Consider the following 8932-nt stretch of genomic DNA (forward strand, 5'->3'; position numbering starts at 1 on the left):
ACCTTTGGAAGAGTTTCTTGAAATTGGAAGCTCTATCGTCTGGTGGAATTTAAATTTTTATTAATCCCCCTAAAAGTGAAATAAAAAAAATATTTTTCTTCAGTGTCAATATAACACATTGATGTGTTCTGCAAAGTTATAGAGCATATTATTACAAGAAATTTTTCTAAAGACAGTAACCTTCTATCTCTGCAGCGAAGATAGAAAAATCTTATTTATTGTATATGAATTTGTAAAATCAGTTTTTCTATTATTGCTTTTTTTGTAATTGTTGCATGACTTTTTCATGAACTACAAAATTGTACAAATAGTAAAAATACACAACTTTTCTGAAAATAGTATACCTGTATGTTTGCTTGTTTAGGAACTGTAGAACTTTGATTATAAAGAATACCCTAATTTTGACTCCGAATTACTCGACTATCAGCAGACGGATACATTTTAAACATTTTACATTTGCTGATAGTTTTGCTGCATAAATTTTCCCAACAATTTAAATTATTAATGCATTGAATAATTATGATATTTTGCTCACAATGAGTTTGTTGAAGAATATACGTTAGTTAAACAACGATTTGTAATTTTATAACAATATGGCGTTGAAAAACCTACACGTGTTGTATAAAATACAACAGCGTGAGTTAATAAAAATTGATGAAAATTATTCAAGAAAACTCTATTGATGTGATTCAAATAGAATGGCATTACAGGAAACTATGCATAGTTCAAAAGCCTATAAACTAGACCTTTACTAGACAATGTATATCTTAAAGGACAAGATTTCCTCTTACAACTTACTTTTATTTGCACCTACTCAGATTAATAACAACTTACTTATCCTTACTCAGCAATTTCATGATCCTTTTTTCATCAAAATTTAAAAGTGTTCCTATTTTGTTCATATTTTGTAAACTTATTCAATTTTCAAAAATATTATGTAAACCAACGCACTACGCAACTACAACCAATAGATGAATTATTTTCCGAAGACGTGTCGATTTCTATCTCAAATAGCAAGTAAGACCGTATAACAAAGGTTCCTTTCACCACTAGGTGGATTAAATCGGGTTTTTTTGCAATAACTTGAAATTTTGGGGGTGTTATGAAGATTTCAAATGTGTTTTTATGATGTACTAGGTGTGACTAATAACGTACACTAGGTCATTTAAGAAGTATTTTTTCCGTGTAACACCATGATTAGCGCTTCTCACGGATAAATAAAACACATGTTAAGCAGCTTGGCTCTCAGTAAAGACCAAAGTCACATTTCAGTCACATTTTTGCTAGTTTCATCATCATTTGTAAATAATTTAAATAGTTTCATAAGATAAACAGCGTAAATTGTAAATTGTAATAAAGAAAAAAATTCGAAAACCCACAAGTGCAAGACAATCAGACAAACTTTTCACACCCACAAAGCCTTATTGAATTGTGAGAAAGTGCTGGCAAGCTTCGGTCAAGTTGGCGCGAAATCCGTCAGGTATCAAATCGATAGTTCACGGTTTACCAAAGTGGCGTTCCGAAACAAACCGAGCGAAATGAAAAGCAAGCAAAGTCCATCCGCACGTACATACATGACCGAGGCGTCGGCGGCGGCAGTAGCAGAAAAAAGCTAAAACAAAGATTAATCAATTTGTTCAGATGCAGCCAAGGCAAACACGGCATCCCATTTCATCGAATAACAGAAGGAAAGCCGCAACCGAACCGGACGGCATCGGTCGTCCGGCCAAGTCGGTTCGGTGAACGCGGACTTTAGCAAAGAGTTTGAGTTTCGCTACTTCTGGACCGAGTGAAGCCTGAAAAGCGGTAAACATCGCTGAAAATTCCACTTGAGCATGCAATATCAACCTTCCCTGCCCAGCTGAATGTACATCGATGACTTCACCGTGGCGGGATACGGAACACGCTCTGCCCCGAAACGCTCGCGGTGGGTCATGACGCGCGAAGTTCTTGTGTCATGTTGGCGCAAAGCTAAATAAAGTAGTGTACACAAAGCGCGAAATGCCGGCGACGCCTTGCTATCCGCTACCCGTTGCCCACGGACTAGGTCCGAACCGAACTCGTCGAATTATATGACCATTCGGATTACAACACATGCATGTAGTGGCGGGAATAAGTATTTACCCATAATGTATTATTTTTAATTTGCTAGCCTTGCACTTGCGGTGCCATATGAGTGTTATTTGTTACGTTCGTGAGAATGAGCATATTGTTGTATAATTATATAAAACAAAAGTTATATAAAACCAAAATTAAAAATTAACTCAATTAATTATAAGGCTAAAGTCTACCAGTAGCCTACCATAGCGGTGTGATTTGCTTGTTAGGGAAACTTCATCGAAATCGCTGTTTAATTTCCATATTTAGAGTATCAAATAATTTGTATCTCGATTGAAATGGAAGCTTCGATATCTCGAAACAATTCTGCAACCATCTACTCAAAGGAATTTATTACTGTTATGCAAATTCTGTAAATTATCGAATCAAAAAACCAAACGAAAATAATACACACAACGCCACCGACTTTGATGGAAATTTGACATACGTCTGACCAGATGCACATTAGTTATGCGAGAAACAATTCTCAAAACAACTCTAGATCCAATTTGCCTTTGATCTCACAGCAGTCAGCAGTCTATACGAAAACAATTTCCTCATCCCAGGGAGCGCAGCCAACCAGCCAGCGGTTTGCTCGCCGTGTAGTGTTCATTGCTGCCGTAAACTCCTAATCGAATTTGCATAGCAGACGCCGACTCTCAAGGACATCAAAAAGGAAATCATCATCGAGAGTGAAACATCATAAATCTGGTGAAAGTGGAAATAATTTTCAGGTTTTTGTTTCATCTGGATGGCTATCATAGTCATCAGCATACTGGTTTTTAAAGAATCAGTCGCATCAGCAGAGGAGATTTTTATTCAAATGTGATTCCCGGAAATTTGAATCGAATCAATTTTTTTTGCATAAATAATGCGCTTACTTTTGCTATGCCTAAATAGGTACAACAAGCAGGAAGACAGTTTTCATGTGGAATGTTTTTGCTTTAGGTTTTTACGATTCAATTTCCAGTTCCATGGAACCATAAGAATAGTTTTTGTTTGCATCATAGCTGCGATTGGATTCCCTTCCGATCACTTCGATAGCAGAAAACTACGAAGTGAAGATTTGTTTTCGTCTAAAGAATCATCGTCTGCCGAATGATATTGCAGCTTCGAAGAAACGTTTTGTTACCGGTCGCACTTGCTTACTTCCTTCTTTATCCGAAAGTGCTCGAAGAGTGCTTTAGCTTCTCCTCCATCAGAACTGGAAACGAGGGGAAAGGGAAAGAAACCCATGACCCATCCTCGGGACGGTCCAGCTCGCGCATTGTGGTTTCATTCGTTTCGGTCCTTCAGCGGCTGCCTTTCGACACGTCTGGAACGAAGATTTCTGCTGAGTAATCCTGTAATAAATACTATTGTGCTGAATTTCACTCAGCGCTATTTATTTGCCTTACACTCTAGACAGGGCCACAAGGCAAGGAGGTTTAACCCATCAGAAGCTGCCTGATTTTCAAGTGTTTCTCGTCAGCAGGTTTCTGATTGTTATTTTTTCGATACTTTGGTAGATAAATATAGACTACAGGTGGGCTGCTACTTGACATATTACAATTACGCAGTGGTAAAGCACTGTTTGTAGGCATTGGGGTATTTTGGTTATTCATAGCAGTTAATCTTGTTTATTGGCGAATATCCTATAACTTGGTGATTTAATTGGTACCTGGCACAACATCTGAATGTATAATGACTGTTGTGCATGTACAGAAATGTGAATTTGACGTTTTGGATTGAAGTAGAAATCAAACACCATGGCATTTTGGTAAATTTTGAAGAAAATAGTATTTTAAAACTTAAAAGTTATGAATTTCTAAATTTTTCATTCGTTTGATATGAATAAATTCTTATTTTAACAAAAACAATTAATAAATGGGAGTCTCTTTGGCCTGCACACATTGCAAACAAGAAAAAACTAATGTTTTTAATGTTTATGCGGCAATAAAAAATCTATTAAGCGTCAGTTTTATGTTTTTCTGAAAAGGTCATTTGAAAACCGTTAATTTGGTATCAAAATTATGCTATTTAAGGAAGGCACTAGAAGAGCTATCCGCAAATACTGGTATGATCAGATTTTGGTAGAAGATGGACACCACTGTCAATTTCATAGATTAATTGTCTCAAATTTGTTTCGATCTAAAACCTATCCAGTTCAATCCACCCCAATCCAATCCAATCCAATCCAATCCAATCCAATCCAATCCAATCCAATCCAATCTAATCCAATCCAATCCAATCCAATCCAATCCAATCCAATCCAATCCAATCCAATCCAATCCAATCCAATCCAATCCAATCCAATCCAATCCAATCCAATCCAATCCAATCCAATCCAATCCAATCCAATCCAATCCAATCCAATCCAATCCAATCCAATCCAATCCAATCCAATCCAATCCAATCCAATCCAATCCAATCCAATCCAATCCAATCCAATCCAATCCAATCCAATCCAATCCAATCCAATCCAATCCAATCCAATCCAATCCAATCCAATCCAATCCAATCCAATCCAATCCAATCCAATCCAATCCAATCCAAACCAATCCAATCCAATCCAATCCAATCCAATCCAATCCAATCCAATCCAATCCAATCCAATCCAATCCAATCCAATCCAATTCAATCCAATCCAAACCAATCCAATCCAATCCAATCCAATCCAATCCAATCCAATCCAATCCAATCCAATCCAATCCAATCCAATCCAATCCAATCCAATCCAATCCAATCCAATCCAATCCAATCCAATCCAATCCAATCCAATCCAATCCAATCCAATCCAATCCAATCCAATCCAATCCAATCCAATCCAATCCAATCCAATCCAATCCAATCCAATCCAATCCAATCCAATCCAATCCAATCCAATCCAATCCAATCCAATCCAATCCAATCCAATCCAATCCAATCCAATCCAATCCAATCCAATCCAATCCAATCCAATCCAATCCAATCCAATCCAATCCAATCCAATCCAATCCAATCCAATCCAATCCAATCCAATCCAATCCAATCCAATCCAATCCAATCCAATCCAATCCAATCCAATCCAATCCAATCCAATCCAATCCAATCCAATCCAATCCAATCCAATCCAATCCAATCCAATCCAATCCAATCCAATCCAATCCAATCCAATCCAATCCAATCCAATCCAATCCAATCCAATCCAATCCAATCCAATCCAATCCAATCCAATCCAATCCAATCCAATCCAATCCAATCCAATCCAATCCAATCCAATCCAATCCAATCCAATCCAATCCAATCCAATCCAATCCAATCCAATCCAATCCAATCCAATCCAATCCAATCCAATCCAATCCAATCCAATCCAATCCAATCCAATCCAATCCAATCCAATCCAATCCAATCCAATCCAATCCAATCCAATCCAATCCAATCCAATCCAATCCAATCCAATCCAATCCAATCCAATCCAATCCAATCCAATCCAATCCAATCCAATCCAATCCAATCCAATCCAATCCAATCCAATCCAATCCAATCCAATCCAATCCAATCCAATCCAATCCAATCCAATCCAATCCAATCCAATCCAATCCAATCCAATCCAATCCAATCCAATCCAATCCAATCCAATCCAATCCAATCCAATCCAATCCAATCCAATCCAATCCAATCCAATCCAATCCAATCCAATCCAATCCAATCCAATCCAATCCAATCCAATCCAATCCAATCCAATCCAATCCAATCCAATCCAATCCAATCCAATCCAATCCAATCCAATCCAATCCAATCCAATCCAATCCAATCCAATCCAATCCAATCCAATCCAATCCAATCCAATCCAATCCAATCCAATCCAATCCAATCCAATCCAATCCAATCCAATCCAATCCAATCCAATCCAATCCAATCCAATCCAATCCAATCCAATCCAATCCAATCCAATCCAATCCAATCCAATCCAATCCAATCCAATCCAATCCAATCCAATCCAATCCAATCCAATCCAATCCAATCCAATCCAATCCAATCCAATCCAATCCAATCCAATCCAATCCAATCCAATCCAATCCAATCCAATCCAATCCAATCCAATCCAATCCAATCCAATCCAATCCAATCCAATCCAATCCAATCCAATCCAATCCAATCCAATCCAATCCAATCCAATCCAATCCAATCCAATCCAATCCAATCCAATCCAATCCAATCCAATCCAATCCAATCCAATCCAATCCAATCCAATCCAATCCAATCCAATCCAATCCAATCCAATCCAATCCAATCCAATCCAATCCAATCCAATCCAATCCAATCCAATCCAATCCAATCCAATCCAATCCAATCCAATCCAATCCAATCCAATCCAATCCAATCCAATCCAATCCAATCCAATCCAATCCAATCCAATCCAATCCAATCCAATCCAATCCAATCCAATCCAATCCAATCCAATCCAATCCAATCCAATCCAATCCAATCCAATCCAATCCAATCCAATCCAATCCAATCCAATCCAATCCAATCCAATCCAATCCAATCCAATCCAATCCAATCCAATCCAATCCAATCCAATCCAATCCAATCCAATCCAATCCAATCCAATCCAATCCAATCCAATCCAATCCAATCCAATCCAATCCAATCCAATCCAATCCAATCCAATCCAATCCAATCCAATCCAATCCAATCCAATCCAATCCAATCCAATCCAATCCAATCCAATCCAATCCAATCCAATCCAATCCAATCCAATCCAATCCAATCCAATCCAATCCAATCCAATCCAATCCAATCCAATCCAATCCAATCCAATCCAATCCAATCCAATCCAATCCAATCCAATCCAATCCAATCCAATCCAATCCAATCCAATCCAATCCAATCCAATCCAATCCAATCCAATCCAATCCAATCCAATCCAATCCAATCCAATCCAATCCAATCCAATCCAATCCAATCCAATCCAATCCAATCCAATCCAATCCAATCCAATCCACTACAATCCAATCCAATCCAATCCAATCCAATCCATTCCAATCCAATCCAATCCAATCCAATCCAATCCAATCCAATCCAATCCAATCCAATGCAATCCAATGCAATCCAATCCAATCCAATGCAATCCAATCCAATCCAATGCAATCCAATGCAATCCAATGCGATCCATTCCAATCCAATCCAATAGTACGTACTTTGGAATCAATAGGTTTCATTACTGGTGTGGTATAGTTATCCGAATGATAATTTGGTCTAACTAGAACGTAAAATATTCAAAAAGTTCCTACGAATAGTCCTACGATTTAGGTTAAAGTCGAACTCAGCTGAGATTTGGCTGAAAACTCGTTGTAGCCCGACGATGGCCCCGTTTGTTGCATAATTTGTCCTTCGAAACGGTACTTGGAGGAATATTCTGCTACGAAGAGGTCGTGGTTGAGCCCGTAGACTGATATGGTTGAGAAGCCATGGACAATCGGCCCTCGCTATTAAGAGATCAGTTACAAGGATTGCTCGGCACAGATTTCTCCTGGTTACTAGGGTGCACCAATCCAATTAGGATCAGGCGTGCTTCGTATTTTGGTAGCTGGAGTGGGTTGTTCCGAGGCAGGCGACGGAGGGCGAATTGAATGAATTTACGTTGTATTTTCTCCAACCGATCAACGTCGTTGAGATAATAGGGTTTACAGACCGCCGAACAATATATTCCTACGTTGAACGGTCGTGCTAACGTAAGAACTAGAATGAATCTTAAATACTCCACTCGGACTTGGACTCGGCCCCGTAGATGGGTAGCTACTTACCCGAAACCGGTCGGTACGAAGGTAATTTTATACTTAACCCATTTCCTCCCAGCGTTGCGAAAACGCAACGCACTTTCATTCGTTTCTAGAGAAGGCCCGGTTGAAGATATCAACTTGGACCCTGAGAAACAAAGAAAGATTGGAACAAAATCTAATCGACCTGTTTTTGCTCAAAGGTCAGATGTTACATGTAACATTATTACAGCTGTGATAAAACAACAGGTTTTGCTATTTTTCAGACAGTTAAGGAAAAATGCTCATAAAACTCGATTTTACCTCTATTAACGCCTGACCTATCAATCAGTGTTAGTAAGAATCGGTTGCTTGCCAATAAAAACTTTGTTTCATAATTTTGATTATTTTTGTAATTTTCAGATAGGTTTGAAGCTTTGCGTTACGAAAACGCAACGCTAGGAAGTAACGATATTCAAAATTTGCAACGGGAATGTTTGTTTTCGTTCGTTCGCTGCGGTGTTTCATTTAATGTCATTGCGTTTTAGTAAACAAATGAATGTAAATCTCTTATCTTTCGCTTATTTAAAATATCCCGGAAACATTATAAAAGTTAACATAACATAGAATTCGAAGCTTCAAACACTGATAGCAGATGGAGAAGCCGTGATAAGAGCGTAATAAAATTGTTAAAGTACCTTTGCCTCCGGAATATCTGGAGGAATTGAGTGATGGCAACGACAGTTCCATGGACCCAAATTTAATGTTACAACCTTTCCGGAACGTGTTGGTAGACATTTAATCATCTGTGATGACATGTATTTAGCATTCAAACTGCATTGCATACTATGCGTCTAGTGCAAAGCTGGTCTCCAACCCAAATGTTTCGATATCTATCATAAAACATAATATGTAATACTCTAAGTCGTTCATTTAATCTTTATTAATACTCAAAATCACAAAGAAAATCCCAAATTTGATTTAACGGTAAAAAAGTTTGAAGCATTTATATGCATAATAATCAAGGTATGCAAAAACGGTATACCCTTAATGCCCAGCGTTGCGTTTTCGCAACGTAGCGTTGCGGGACACAGGGTCAAAATTAAAAATAC

The sequence above is a fragment of the Sabethes cyaneus genome, chromosome 2 (assembly GCF_943734655.1).
Source record: "Sabethes cyaneus chromosome 2, idSabCyanKW18_F2, whole genome shotgun sequence".
In the NCBI taxonomy this organism is placed as follows: Eukaryota; Metazoa; Arthropoda; class Insecta; order Diptera; family Culicidae; genus Sabethes; species Sabethes cyaneus.